Consider the following 15,702-nt stretch of genomic DNA (forward strand, 5'->3'; position numbering starts at 1 on the left):
TTTGTTCAAGAGCGCTAGCTAATTTATTCCAGTTAGAGTCCCCACCCTGTATATTTATTTATATGTATACGGCTCGTGGGCTATAAAACCATACGCTGGGTCATATTAACCGCAATAGGTAAATAACTAAAAAAAAAACATTAATTTTTTATCTATTTTTTAGCAAAGAATAATTGTTATTTGATTTAGGTGTGTAATTAATAAAACTTGTCAAAGTTTGATACCCAGGCATATTTTACATAGATATTTAGACCATTGCTTATGAGTGCAGTGATTAGTTATGGAGTATGAAGAGCAGGAAAGAGACTTTGTTCAGAGAATTAAACGCTATATTCACAAATTCGATTGCCACTTACTTCCAAATTAGTTTGTAATCAAATGTACTAATTTTATGATAGACATGAACTTGCTTTAATATCACTTTTCTTGGTTGCGAGGAAATACTTTATTTTTTAAGAAAAAAATCACAATGATCTGATCAAGAGGACAGCTGTTCGTGCTTAGAAACTCAATAAGTAATTTGTAGGTGACTATTTTCGCATCGACATATTATAGGTGATAAAAAAATCTATAGTTTTCGTATCTATACTTGTCTCACATAACCTTAAGGTTTTTGAGTAAAACGTGAAAAAACCAATATGAAAATTGCAATAGATGTGACATTTTTTATCTCAAATAAGTGAAAATTCAATTAAGAGAAGAAATTAGGTTTAAAAAAATTTTTTTTTGGTTCCAGACAACTTTTCGTTATTCAGTTCAAATCAGTTCTTAAATTAAAACTATTAGTATATTTATCAACCGTATATCGTCAAGGTATATTTATTAAACTCTAGAATATACCTAAATCATATACGATTTTATGTATACGGAGGGACAAACATTTCGGCATTTAAATAAATTGACACGGGATTTACATATGTATATGGTTTTTAAACTGGATTACTTGACCTCAAATATTTGATGGAATTCTTCTGAAAAATTATTGTTTTTCGTGCATATTATCCAATCTAATAAGACTGTTTTTATAATAAATATTTATATATAAAATTATATCAAATTTAAATAAACAGTGTTATTAAAATAAATATTGCATATATGTATATTTTCTGCAAAAACATTGTTTTTTCTGTCAACACAACCCTTACCCCCCCACCCACCCCAAACATTTGCCCAGTAAGAAATTCTTTTGAAAATTCACTGTTTTTCGACCTTAATATTTAATCTAATAACATTGTTTTTGTATTAAATGTTTATTGTATTTATTTGCATAAAAATATTATTGTTTGCTTTGCTTTTTGTTGTAACGCATATCAAATTACGAGGCATTGAATTTTTTTTTAAAACTATTATGAGTTTTTCTTGCAAAATGCATAGTTTTTGAGAAAACTAAAAGGAAAAACTAGAACCGGTAGATACCCCTAGTTTTTTGCACAAAGATGTCGTTTACCTTGTTTCCCGAGTATAAAAAAGCATTGAGGCTTGTAATATATCAAATAAGAGAAAATTCAATTCTCTTTAAAAAGTGTCTAATTACTACACCTCAAAAATTTGATAAGTTTTATTAAAAAAAGAAAAAATATATGGAGATGCCGGGGATCGAACCCGGGGCCTTTCACATGCAAAGCGAACGCTCTACCACTGAGCTACATCCCCGATGAGAAATTTTACTTCACGTTACATTACACCAAACATGACGTACAGGATAGAAATTGAATTATTTAGTTAGCGCTGTTTATTGCGTATAATTTAATTAGAATTGTTAAAATATATTAAATCCACATTATAATTTACACACTTTTCTTGTAAAAGGTACTAGAAAATTTTCCTTTTTCAAAAAAAACCTTTCTTTCCTCTTCTTCTTTATTTTTGTGGACAAAAATAAAAAAACCTCTCAAGTTAACATCCAATAAAATGTCAAACTTGTCATTTTGATACTTCAAAATATGTCTTATAAAAAATAAATTTAATTTACCCTGTTTGGGAAGCATCAAATTCGGGTATCAAATTTTAGTGCGCTGCCATTTACACCGAAAAAATAGTCCTCATGACGTCATTTGATCCAAGTATTAAATATTTGGTACACGCTTTGGTAACTATTGTCCATAGCTGATTTAGTTTATTTCTTTCTGTATAGGTATGTTTCGATAGGTTTTATTTAATAAAGGTCGCACCATCAATTTTAAATTCCTGCAATGTATCTGTAACTGCTACTATCTGTTTTTTGGAGGAAACTTCCACAATGTTGCGATGTCTTGACAATCACAAACTGCCTATCTGCAGTCTGTGTGGAATAATCACCGTTTTATCAGTAATGTTGCTACTGGTTAGTTTTTCCGTTGCTATAATATTTCATTTTGAAATTTACTTTGGGCCTAATACCTAATACTAGCATGGTGTTTAATTTGAGGTATTTGGAGTATACGCCGCAGCACGAACATGTCTTAGTTTTGAAACCATCCAAATATGTATTAGTATTAGTAATATCCATCATCTGATTAATACATTTTACATTATTAATACAAGATTTAAGTAAGGTTAAGGCGAGGCGAGGTAAACTCGAAACGGCAGTAGATGAAACAATTAATATATTATCTTCTCGTGTACATATAAGTTTCCTTAGTTAACGATCCTATTATAGCTGTGTAGATCCACATAACTAGCATAGAAGAGAAATTCGTAAAGAGATAGATGATTTCTTTGATCTCTTTGTAACGAGACGTCCAATTTAGCTTGCTATCGAATTTATGCATAACTTAGTGAGGTGCCTGATAGTTTGGGTGCCAGAAGAGATGTTGTTTGGTTCCTCTTAGCAAATGGCACAGTATTTTTGGGGTTAATGCATAGAGAATATTTCGCCGATTACTTCTCTATAATTTTAACAGTCGCAAATGTATCTGCTTGTAGAATGACTAATACCATGAGAGATGGCGGCAGATTTGATTATACTTCATACATTTGACATTTGACAATTTGATCTTGACTGACCTTATATATTTTACTCTTATTAAGTAAAATCGGCAAAGTCGGTTTTGCATGCAGTCTAATATGTCAAGTGAAGTCGTTCTGGTGATTTTTTTGATTATAAATATCTTTTTCAATAGTCTTTAATATATACCTAAAGCCGAAAATGCAGTTTAAAGGTATGTACCTGTGCGAAAAGATATTTATAACCAAAAAGTTACCAGAACGATTTCAGTAAGCATGGAAGACCGACTTTGCTGTCACTTAGGCCGCTTTCAGACGGGTCGGTATGGCAGCGGTACAACAGCCGTGCGGTAGACGTTCGGTATGCAGAGCAAATGTCGCTTCTATATAACCACACGAGTCGACGCAACAAGATTTCGGCACGACATGCTTTCTACATGCTGCTTATCTGCAAGTTTTTAGGCGGTAAATGGTTTATACCGCATGTATGTTTGATTGTTTACGTTTGTGTTTGGAAGTTGAAAATGTCGAACGAGATAAATTTAGTACAAGAAATAAATAAATAATCGCAGAATATTCGCGGAAAGATATTACGGATAAAGCATGGGAAAGAGTGGCAAAAAAAACAAACTTCTCAGGTAATAAACATTTTTTATATTAGACTTATAAACAATAGTTATACTGCCATGGGATGCTACCATTTGGCTTGATAAAATAATTTGCTAAATAATTACGAACAGTAGCTCCAGAAGATGCAGGGTTTATGCGAATAATCTCTTCTAGCAAATTATAGTTTTGAACTGCGATATTCAGTCGATGTTCGGATGTTGGTGTCGAATACCACGTCCCGTCTTTAATTCGTATAAAATTATGTAAAACACAAACACATTTTATTTTATTTATAATATTAGAGATTTTTGTACACCTTATGGGGGTTAGCAACACTTGAAATTTTTGAGTTACCATGCCAAAACTACATTCTATGGTTTTTCGTCCCCTGCTCAACCTATAGGTAAATATACGTTCCTTATTATCCAGTGTTTGTATGGGGAATGGTCTCATTAAATATCGTTTTAAGGGAAACGCGTTATCTCCTACGAAGAAATATGGTACTTTTTCCTGGCTCTCATCATGTGGCAAACAAGCACTCGCGGGTAGATTTAGACTATTTCTTTCCAACCACTGACCTAAATTTGATGCACGAAAAATTCCTCCATCATTATTTCTGCCTGCATAGCCGGTTTCTATCATTGTGAATAAGCCATCTGCATCACAAACCGCAAGTGAAACATATGAATGGTAGTGTTTGTAGTTGTAATTTGTTGATCCAGAGTTGGGAATTTTTTGTATTCTAACGTGCTTGCCATCAATTGCTCCTAAGCAGTTAGGTAGGTTCCATAATTCGTAAAAACGATTTGCTATTTCCTTCCACTTTTCGTTAGAGGGAATTTTCATATAAACATTGTGAAGAGTGTTCCAAATAGCTAATGTTGTTTCATTTACTATATACGATACTGTCGTAACTCCTCTTGCAAAATATGAGGCCAGAGCAGAATAAGTGCATCCCGTGGCAAGATACCTAGAATTAATAAGAAATATTCAAACATATAACTTTTGTATTAAAGCAAAAACAAGAAAGGTTCAAGATGTGGAGAACTCTGAAAATAAAGAAAAAATCAGCCACATGCATCACTTCTTACTAAGCATGCTACCTGACCTGGAAAGTATGACAGAAGAACAACAAAGGAAATTTAAAATCAAATTGATGATCCTTGTTGATGAAATAAAATCGCAAAATGTTTAACCTACATTCAATCCATCCTCCTCATCTTCATTCGAAAGACCATCTACCAGCCACTCTGTACTAACACCTTTAGTGTCTCGTGATCGACCGATTCACTCTCCAGAAGAAACTTATTACAATGAAATTTCGACAGCGCAATCAGGGTCAGCCCTAGCACCAAATGTTTACTCTTTTTTCTCGAATTTCAATACAGATAATGTAGAGTAGTGTGCTTTGTTTTATTCATAGTACTTACCGCAAAGTTATTAAAATCCTTTCTCCAGCACTTACACATTCTCTTATGTTCGTATTTTGTCTACGAATAATTGGTAATAAGTTGTTCAAGTTCTTGGAATGAAGCTTTTCTCATTCTGTACATTAACTGAAATTTTCCATCATTTTTAAGTTAATTCTTGAGCGGCAATAAATAACCTACAGTTAATGTTTCTTTCAATGTATGGATGCACCCAATATTTACTTTTTTTTTTCTCTGTTGTAATCTCTTAAAATACATATATAACACAATGTCCTCTTCATCACTAGACGATGACATGTTCACTACACTGCTGTGGAATATGTTGCCTCATGTAAATAGATAATGCGGCAGAGCTTCGTTACGGTAATTGCTGCGCCGCTACCAGACCGCTGCTACACCGACCATGCATGCAAGACCACATTTTCTATGGTTTAGACGACTCCCAAAGCCTAATATAAAAATTTAATCCATAATCAAATTGTTCCAAAAAATCTGTCGCCAGCTCCCGTACTATAAGTCATCTGCGTAGGCTATTCTATAGTGGTTATCAATAGTCAGGCAGGATGATGGGACTATACAAAACCATGTTTCATAAAAGAGATGACAGGCCAAAAGTTCATCCTTTACATATCTTTCGTAGACCAGATTTCAGGCAAAATGATAATTGGCTAAAAGGGCAATAACCTTTGAGAGTTGTATAGTTCAGCCTCCCTGGAAACGGAACTAAGACTGAAAAACTTTGACTTTTCTCCATGCCTTGTGTCGTTTGTCCTCGTGTATTATCTGATCAGCACGTAGCCAATCCGCATCCAAGGGTAAGTAAAGTACCTACATCCAGTTCTTCGTAATGCTGGAAGTTGATTAAGGAAGTGCATAGCAAATTATAGCCTTGTGCTTTCTTGGAGGATGGCAGTAAGTGTGCCATCCTCCCAGTGAAGCTGGACTGTTTCCCGACATGGATCTTTATTGAAAGCTTTTTGAAGGGTCGTGGCACCGGTATAGTTATCCATTTTGCTGCAGTATAGTCTCCATGCTCCTCTTAGAATCTTCTTATATTTATTGAGGGGCTCACATAAACGTGCTATTCTTTCACTATTCTGGTTTCTTGCTTTATTTCCTCGATTCTGTCCTGAGGTCTAATTTTTGGCACCACCAAACCGCAGCTTTACTAGAGATCTGGAATCGCCTCAATGGGCATGACAGATAACACGAAAAATACAGTATATCTGAGTCACAGCTTCCTTCGTTGTTTTATTGTGGTAGTCAAGATTCTGCGATTTTATATCTCCTCGCCTAGCCCAAAATTGACCACGGCCTGGTGGCCTTCATTTTTATAGTGGTTGTGTCCTTTTGATGTTGGCCACTCTGAACATTTTCAGTGTTGCCAACAAGAAATATATTAAGTAACGGTAATAAAGTTGATGACGCTGACGTTTGACGTGTGAGCTGTCATGAAGTAAATTTATTTTTTTCATTGACATTGTTCTTAAACTATCATTGGGATTCTAAAATCACGACTCGATACAAACACTCGATATGAGTGATTCTAAATAACATTTTCAATTATGCGTATAGCGGATTGCCTAGTTCTTGGCGATATGTAAACGACGCTTGGGTATATCGTCTGCAATAGGCGATGTTAGCTTCTTTCTTATTTAATACGTGGATGATGTATCACCATCCTTATTTAAACATATTTGGTTTTCAAAACCGAATTATTGTGAATTGTTTGTCTGTGGTTTGAGATAGAATAATATATAGAGTTATTTATTTTTACTATATAAACCCTTGCTAATTACAAACCCTCATAAAATCATCTATATTTTGGTTTTTATAGATGATGGTACCTAATACGGATTAATTAAGAAAGAAAATTAAAGTGTTTTTAACTGAATTTGTTAATTCAGTAATTACTTAATTTATTAATTAAGTAAATACAAGCAAAAATTTAAATAAAGACCATTTTCATAGTATTCGGAATTATAAGATTCAAAATTATCAGAATAATTAAATAAATATTTTAAAGCGTATGTATTTAATTAAGCAATTGAAACTGTCTTATTTTAGGTGAGGACTACTTCCTTTCATAAATTTTAACCAAATTCTTAAAGAAGTACAAGAAAAATCGCAGATCTAACGCAACTATCTTACATTCTTAACTTAATGTAACTTTCTATTTGTATTTTTGTAAACATAACCTATCAAAAACTTTCATTGTTTTTTTTCCCTACAATTGGTACAACTGAAATTTGTCAGAGTGACCAACATCGAAAGGATACAATCACGCAAAATGGCGGCCCCCTACTAGTGGTCATTTACTTTTTATTGAATTGGCAGTCCAGGTATATTTATTAAGTTCGTGGTTGCGACATATTTACAGAGATATCCGAATGCAACATAAACTCTCGGTGCTAGATCGGATTCATCTTCCAGATACCCAGAAAATAGCTATAGTCAGCTTGGGTAGTTTGTCCACGGTACTACAACCTCTGGGTTAGTATTAGTAGGTCCAAAGTATCACTCATTTCAGGTTAAACCAACCCAAGGTTGTGTCGTCGTTAGAGATGTATCTGCTATGTATTTAGATCGATGGGTTGAATGGTTGAGATCTGGGCAGAAAAATTACCTTACACTTATTCTGGCTGTGAAAAGAGTTAGTTGCTAGTTCTTAAAAAAATAAAGCAGAAACTTAAAAATACACATATTCAGAAATTCTGTAAGAACTACGTTAGTAATAGTAGTAAATCTTTTATAATCTTTAGCTTCATGTTTTAATTTTTTTTTTATATACAAAAGTTAAGAGCTACAAGTCTAATAAAGTCATGTTCAGAACCAGATGTTTTTAATAGGGATATAGAGGAATGGGATTATTATTGGCTAAGAGTTTTATTAAGTATTCGTAATTAAATCGAAAAAATAGTATGGGGATTACGTGCATATAAAATAGATCTCCGTTCTTTAAACTGTAGAAAATAGAAAATGATTTAAAATGTGGAGGATTCAGAAATATATTTATACTACTTATAGATCTTAAAATAATATTGGTTTTATATATTTCCTTATGTGAGTAGACTTAAAAGGGTTATTTATGTAACACGTGTGTAAAATGATTCTTCTTTTATGAATGGATAAATTGTCGCATCAGCTGTAGGCGAATGCGAGAATTCCCATGAGTAAAAAAACCGGGATTTTACACACGTGAAACATGCAAAATGTTTTCTACTTTCTACGTTCTACTTTTTTTTGCAATAGTTCGTAAAAGGTGAAACTTTAATATAAGCCCTGGCAAGTATTATTTAAAATTTTAATAAGCAAAAGATGCCTTTTTATGAATACTCCCAGAGCATATTACTTTTCCAATAAGCAGCATTATTATAAAACTTTTTGCATTAAGAAACACTCACGTTAAATTACACAATCCACGATGAACAGATTTCCCTATCTCCGAGCAAATTGCACAGAATTTTAAAATCATTTTGACTCACTCGGGGGAAATTTGACCGCTAAATTGTCATCTCGGTAATTTGTCAGATGCACCAAATGGAACAGACATCTCGATTTATATAAGAGTCATCAATCTATGCAGTTGCGCGAGTAATTGTAAATTCGTTTTGTTGTTTTTTTTCAATTTTCTATTTTTGCTTATAATTTAAAAGCGATAAAGTGATTTTGGATATTAGAAAGAATATGTCTATGTAGATTTTAGCAAAGTTTATTTGGCAAGATAAGTATTTTTTCATTTTTATTTTTTAATTACGGACTAGGGAGTATTAAGCAGAAAAACTCCTTAAAGTGGAGTGCAGTAAGAAATACAATCTAATAATTTATGAGGTAGAACAAAGCTTTAATCACTAGCTAATCTTGATATGGTACTCAAATCACAATATAGTAGAAAATTAAAATGAAACTAAACCTACTTACAAATGGCTTTATATGCAGGGTGTTTTGTTAATATTACCAGAAAATGTAAGGGCGTGTTCCTTGAACGAAATTAAGCAAAAATATTCTTATAAACATATGTCCTAAACGTCGTATGTTTTACACTACAGGGTTGTAAAGTTGAAAGAAAACTTACTTTTTTTGATAAATTGAATGAATGATATTAGAAAAAACAATATCATCGAGTTAATAATGCAAGGGCTCTACTAATTATGGTAGCAATATTATTTTAATATGAAAATTAAAAGTTTTATTAGATTTCTTCATTTTGCTGCTGTATTTTATACCTCAACGTCACCTCGACAACTAAGTTTCCCAAAAGGAACCACATTTTCGGATTTAGGTTTACCGATATCTTATGTGATTTTTGCTAATAACTTATTCACAGTTTTTTCCGATTTTTTTTAGTTTAAAAGTAAAATGCAAAAAACGTAAGTTTAGTCAAGTAAGTATAAGGTAAATCGTAAAAAATGAGATATTTTAGAATTTTATAACAAGTAGAATACTTCTAAATACCACATGATGTTCTATTTAAAAAAAAGTAGGGGAAGGTGTCCTAAAATGACATACTTTTTAATTAAATCTTGTTTATGCAAAAACCATTTAAGATAATTAACTCAAAATAATACACCACGTTGCTTTAAATAAACTTTATTGACAAATATAAACAAAAATATTTCAACTCTATTTAAAACTTGTAAGAAAATGCATTTTAAAAAACGTTATACTATGTCGTTTTACAAACATGTATATTGTAAAATGACACAGTCGTGTGGTATAAAATGACATATACTTAAAACAAGTGATAACACAAATAGAACTTATAAAATATAGTTAAAGAAAGTAAGCTAATAAGGAATTAGTCTTGGCAAATCTCGCAAATAAACTTTTTAACTTTTGGAGAAACTCCGGCACATTCGCAATGTGCCCAATTGTGGCACTTCATACAACTAATCCAAGACTCCCTGGATCGAGAATGTTTGAATAGATCGTTGCAATACAGGCATGCCACTTCATCCTCATAATCCTCGGCTGCAAAAGGATCTTCTTCACTTTCGCTTCGTGCAACAAAACTTGTCTCACCTGAAAGGTTCTTTTTAAATTGACGCAAATTTTTTCGCAATTTCTTTTCTTCCTTTAGCTTTAACTCTTCTAAATTGGGAGTAGTTATTAAGACTCCGGTTATAGTTTGTCTGGTCTTCCTTTTTTTGGTTCCTCTTGCTACAGGCACTGGCGAAATTTCCTGTAGAGAAAACCTTTTCCTTAATGGTTGATTTTGTTTTATATTGCTTTCTGTCTGATCACCTCTCGGTTCTTTTTCTTTATCGACACTTTTGCCTTGTTTTTGTCGCATTGCTTCTTCTGTAACACAAATTACTGTTATTTCATTGCTTGTTGATGGTTGTTCTGGGCGATGGGATGCTCCCTCTTCTATGGTCGGTTCTAATAATCTATTTGTTGTCTCAGCCGGCTCAAAAAACTCGTCTGGGAAAATATGTGGATTAAATTAATTAAATGAATGAATTAAATTCCCGTATTTAAAAATGCGCTTGTGGCATTTTTAATAGCTGCTTTCCCGTAAGTGGACGTAAACAGTTCACCAATTTGATGTAATGTGATTACTCTCCCTGGATGGTTTTTTAACCAAAGTGCACATTTCTGGTTATAAAATGTCTTCAGTGGACCATAGAAGCTGACATCCAGGGGCTGCATACGATGGGTACAGTGGGCAGGAAAGCATAAAGGGATTATTCAATTTCTTCTGGCAAACCTCAAGGCATTTAATGATTTGTGGCTAGTGTGCCCATCCAGAAGTAATAAAACTTTTGAGTCGGGAGAAGCTTTAACAAAAGTCTGAAAATGCTTTAACCCCAAAGCAAAGGAATCAGATGTCATCCATCCAGTCTCGTTAAATAATCCCAAAGAACCTGGAGGTAAAGCATCTAAAAGTTCCTCCTTTCTATTTTTCCTAGGGAAAATCAAACCAGGTAGCACAAAATTACCTACACTATTCATGCAGCAAACACATGTTACAGGCTGACCTCTTTCAGCACTGGTTAATAATCCTACTTGTTTTCTTCCAGTTTTGGCAAACATTTTTGAAGGCCTTTGCTCTGTGGACAAACTACTTTCGTCCATATTGTAAATGCGATGCACATCATTTTTTTCTTTTTTTAGGGTATTTTCCAACGTATTAAAAAATTTTGCACTTGTAGCCTATTAAGTGCCATGGCTCTAGCCGTAGACACAGCTTCAGGCTGCCTTAGAGATTTTTCAGGATGTCGCATACGAAATCCTCTCAGCCACTCTCGTCCAGCGCCACCACCTTTAAATCTATTAGGAATGCCATTTTTAGTGGCAAACCCATACGCAAGTTTCTTTATATCTTTTATTGTTATCCCGAACAATCTAGACTCAAGTAATAGTATATGCTCAACTAACTCTCTTTCTTCGTCTTCATTAAATGTGGTCGGAAACCGACCCAAAACTTTCTGACAGCCCTTAGCTCTTTTGTTTGTATCATTTGCTCTTCGCCTTAATGTGGATTGGGGGACATTAAACAATTTCGATGCTTTCAGCCACCCCATTTGGTCACCTTTTACAGCGTTAATTGCACTTAGCATTGCTGGTTCATCCCACGATTGTCTAGTTGATGTTCTTTCACGTTTTCCGACCATAATGTAGCTAAAAATAAACAAAAAATACGATATTCCTTAAATTTAAATTAATTTGATGTTTGTTTGTAAAATGACATAGTATGCCATTTTACCTTCATGCCTATCTGTGTCGTTTTACCCGCAGTAACAGATAGTCCTTTGTTAATGCAGAATAATCTTATTTCATATTAAACGACATTTCCGCGCACGTGAATCTGATGTATATACACTTTCATTTAAATACTAACCCTGGTTTTACTTTAAAATCAGCACAATTTCGTAATAAAAACAGACTTTCAAAACAGCACATGCAAAATTTCTACACCGCTAAAAATAATTTTTTGAGGTTATCTTCTACATATCATAAACGTAAAACAAATAGAGTGCCCACATGATATCTGGTCTTGGTTTGTGACATGCAAGCAAACTATTGACTAGATGGCGCCAGCAGTTAAAAGCAGAATAAATACCGCTATGTCATTTTACATGCTATGTCATTTTAGGATACCTTCCCCTACTTTGGTATGCCAATAATATAATGATCTTTGGTGAATCAAATAAATAATGATCTAATTTCAATTTTAAGGCAAATTTTAATTTCTGGTTTTAATATGAATGGAATCTTAGACATTGCAGATTAAAAAAAGGTGCATAATTTTTTTTAGCTTTAATTAATTTTTGCCCGTTTTTCTATTGATTCCTGTACTTAATAGTCCAATTACCCTGCTATCACTATTTTCAAAAGGCTTCTCCAGTTCCTTCCATTATCTATATTCTTCCATTTTTACCGAAAAATTACTGACTAAAAGCTCTTTATTTAGTTCTAGCCTGGGCAACTGGCTAACAAGTAACAGAAGTATCGCCAAAAAAAGAAAAAATTAGCAATTTTGGTCAGTAAGGCAAGAAATTTACAAAGCAATAGGCAATTTTACTTATTTGGTCTAGCAAAATAAGATTTCCAGCAAATCAAGAAATCTTCATTTTTACATGACTTTTACCCTTCGTGATAAACAAAAAAAATGAAAATCTAGAAACAAATTATAAACTTTAAAAGCCAAGTGGCACTGTGCAATTTCTTTAACCAAGATCTAAACAGCGCCAAAATATGTAATTTCTTAAGTATTTTGTTACGAATTAAAAGCAAAATAAAAGCGACACTTTTAATTCTTTCTGTGTGGTTATTTTTGGTTCTCGCTGCCTTTAATACTAATCTCCTTTTCTAATTAATTCTACAGCGCGTAGCAATAATTCAAATTTAAATAAAAGGAGAGGAGAAAGAAAACGGTTAAAACCACTTATTTAAAGGTCGTAAAATACAGTCAACGATTTAAAGGAAAAAGGAGTGTTTATCTTTAATTTATGGCAGTGTAACAATAAATTCGTTTTATAGCCGAGTGAGCCTTGAGTACTTTTTTTTGTAGTGAAAATTTTATATGCTTTGATGGGTGATTAGGTGATTAGGCTCTTCTTGCGGACAGCTCCTATAAGAGGACGCTTTTATAAACGGACGCGGACACTAGATTTTTCTGTATGTAATCAAAAAATCTCCCATAAGCGGACGCGAAACTCTAATATTTTTAGTTTCGCTTATTGCAATGCACATATAATATATCTACATACATAAAATTTGGTAATTCCCCGATTTATATTAGGTCATTCCCCATTTACGCATTTCGTTGGCTAGCCAGTATGTAATCTTGGTTTATCTTCAGTTCAGGCAAATTCGTAGTTGATTGAGATATTTTATTATTGTAACTGTAAAATGGCACCAAAAAAAAGGATGCTCTCGTTAAAGGAAAAGATGGAAGTTGTTAACGTATTAGACAGAGAAAATGTTTCAGTTCGTCATTTGGCAAAGAGGTTTAATATTGGGAAAACGCAAGCAGCTGAAATTGACAAAAATAAGGAAGATATCAGGAGTAAATGGCAATCAGGAACTAATATAAATCAAAAGAAGGATTTATTTAAACAAAGGAAGGTTGCGCTATAGACAAAACATGTTTTGAGTGGTTTGTGAAAGCTAGAAGTCAGAACATTCCAATCTCAGGGCCGTTAGTGAAAATGAAAGCTAAAGAAATCGCCATTACGCGCAAGAGACATAGTGTGAGTTTGAACTGCATATCTCGCGAAGCTGTTGCAGTAAATCAAGTTGATGTGTCACAATTTTTGGAGAAACTTCCGTCCATGTTGCTTGGCTACAAACCAGAAGACGTGTACAACGCAGATGAAAGTGGACTTTTTTTTCGCGCATTGCCCGACAAAACTCTGTCCCTTAAAGGAGAAACATGTGTGGGTGGAAAGTTGTCTAAAGATAGACTAACCATTTTATTCTGTGCAAATATGGCAGGTGAAAAATCCATTTGATTGTGACCGGAAAAGCAGCTCGTCCCCGTGCTTTAAAAAACGTTGCTATTCAGGATCTACCAGCGACTTGGAAATCCAACAAAAAGGCATGGATGACCCGAGAAATCATGTCTGAGTGGTTACTGGAATTCGACCGGAAAATGGGAATCGTGATCTGAAAACGAAAAATGTGAAAATTATAGTTTTACCGCCAAACACAACTTTAGTTTGTCGGCCCTTGGATCAAGGTATAATACAGAACTTTAAATTTTATTATCGGCATTTGATTTTAAAACATATTTTAACGAAAATTGACCAAAGCTTATTTGAGCTTACAAAGTCTATTAATATGTTAGAAGCTTTGTATTTTATAAAAACAGCATGGGATAAAGTAAATTTCTCTACAATTAAGAACTGTTTTGGCAAAGCTGGATTCAGAAAAAGTGGATGTAGTTCAGAATTTGCTGAGCAAAATTATTGCGATACTGAAGATCATCTGCTCTTAGCGACACTTGTTCAGTTACTGCGACATGCCAAACATTTAGGAGTAGCAGACCCCCAGAAAGTAGATACCATTGACAACTTTTCGAATTTGGATGTAGAAAAATTCAGAGAATAGAGGGACACAAAGTCAATGGTCTCAAAAGATGTTTATTTTAAAAAATGATTACACGTGTTTTGCCCTAAGGCATCGTCAGATCTAAAAGAAAACAGAAAGCAACCCTAGTACAAAAACAACAATGCATAGACACAAATTACAATATTGGATGTAGAAAGCCTGGGCCAACTTGAATATGGTAGTCCAAACGACTCAGAAGAAGAAGTGAAACTGGTGGACTCACTAAGAGGTACAAAAGCTATAAATTCATGTGGGAAAGCTCTAAATCATATTTGTATATTGAAAAAATTTGCTAAATATGATTTCACTGCATTTCAACATTTAAAAAATTTAGAAAGTTATTACGAAAATTGTCTCCTTTGGCAAAAGATGGTGAAATTTCGTCAGACAAATATTTTAAACTTTTTTCAAAAAGCTAAAGAATAATGTTTTTTTTTTAAATTCTCGTACCATGTATTGAAGCATTTATGTTTTTTTATGTGTATACATACATATAGATATATAGCATAAACACATACTTTAAAAATGTGACGAGATTCTGTTTCATTTTCCTCTTGATTATGTATTACCTCATTTCCTCATGATTATATACCCCGTTACTTATACTCTATACTCACATACTCTCTTTTAGACGGACACCTCTCATAAGCGGACAAAAGTTACGGAACTGTGAGTGTCCGCTTATGGAAGCTTTCACTGTACTTACATAAGATCTATCACTAAATTCATTTTAATAAAAGTCGACGTCTGCATCGTATAAAGCAGAAGCAGTAAAATTGTTAACGGGTTTAATTAAAAGGGCTTGCGGCAGAAGAGCTTGCATAATGGTAAAATTGTAATTCTAATAGGAATTATGATATTTCAAAATAAAAAAATGTAGAAGAGTAAAGATAAACTTTTTTTAAAGAAGGAAGGCTTAAACATCGGTCCTCTTAAATTCACAATAATTTATTTACGCAGTCTCTATTTCTAGAGAAATAGAGACTGGCATTCGAGTATCTTAACACCTGATAGAACTTATCAAAATTTAAAGTAGTTTAAGTCTCTCGCAATTTTTTTTCTCCTATTTTGAATTTACTCTCTTATATTTAGTAAGAATTGTTTCAAATTTGATACATAACAATATATCTATTTAATAAAATATTACAATTGTCGGTTGCAGTATATAAGGTGTTAATTT

At 33.3% G+C, this 15,702-nt stretch overlaps 1 protein-coding gene and 1 non-coding gene across 9 annotated transcripts in view; one reads left to right on the forward strand and one right to left on the reverse strand.

Moving 5' to 3' along the window:
* Window positions 1-15,702, forward strand: part of LOC126733620 (disks large 1 tumor suppressor protein) — an 825,690-nt gene that overhangs the window by 450,734 nt on the left and 359,254 nt on the right. The window lies entirely within an intron of this gene.
* Trnaa-ugc (transfer RNA alanine (anticodon UGC)) lies at window positions 1,582-1,653 on the reverse strand. The gene has a single exon. It is a non-coding gene; the product is annotated as a tRNA-Ala (tRNA).

This window comes from Anthonomus grandis, chromosome 1, assembly GCF_022605725.1.
Source record: "Anthonomus grandis grandis chromosome 1, icAntGran1.3, whole genome shotgun sequence".
Classification (NCBI taxonomy): Eukaryota; Metazoa; Arthropoda; class Insecta; order Coleoptera; family Curculionidae; genus Anthonomus; species Anthonomus grandis.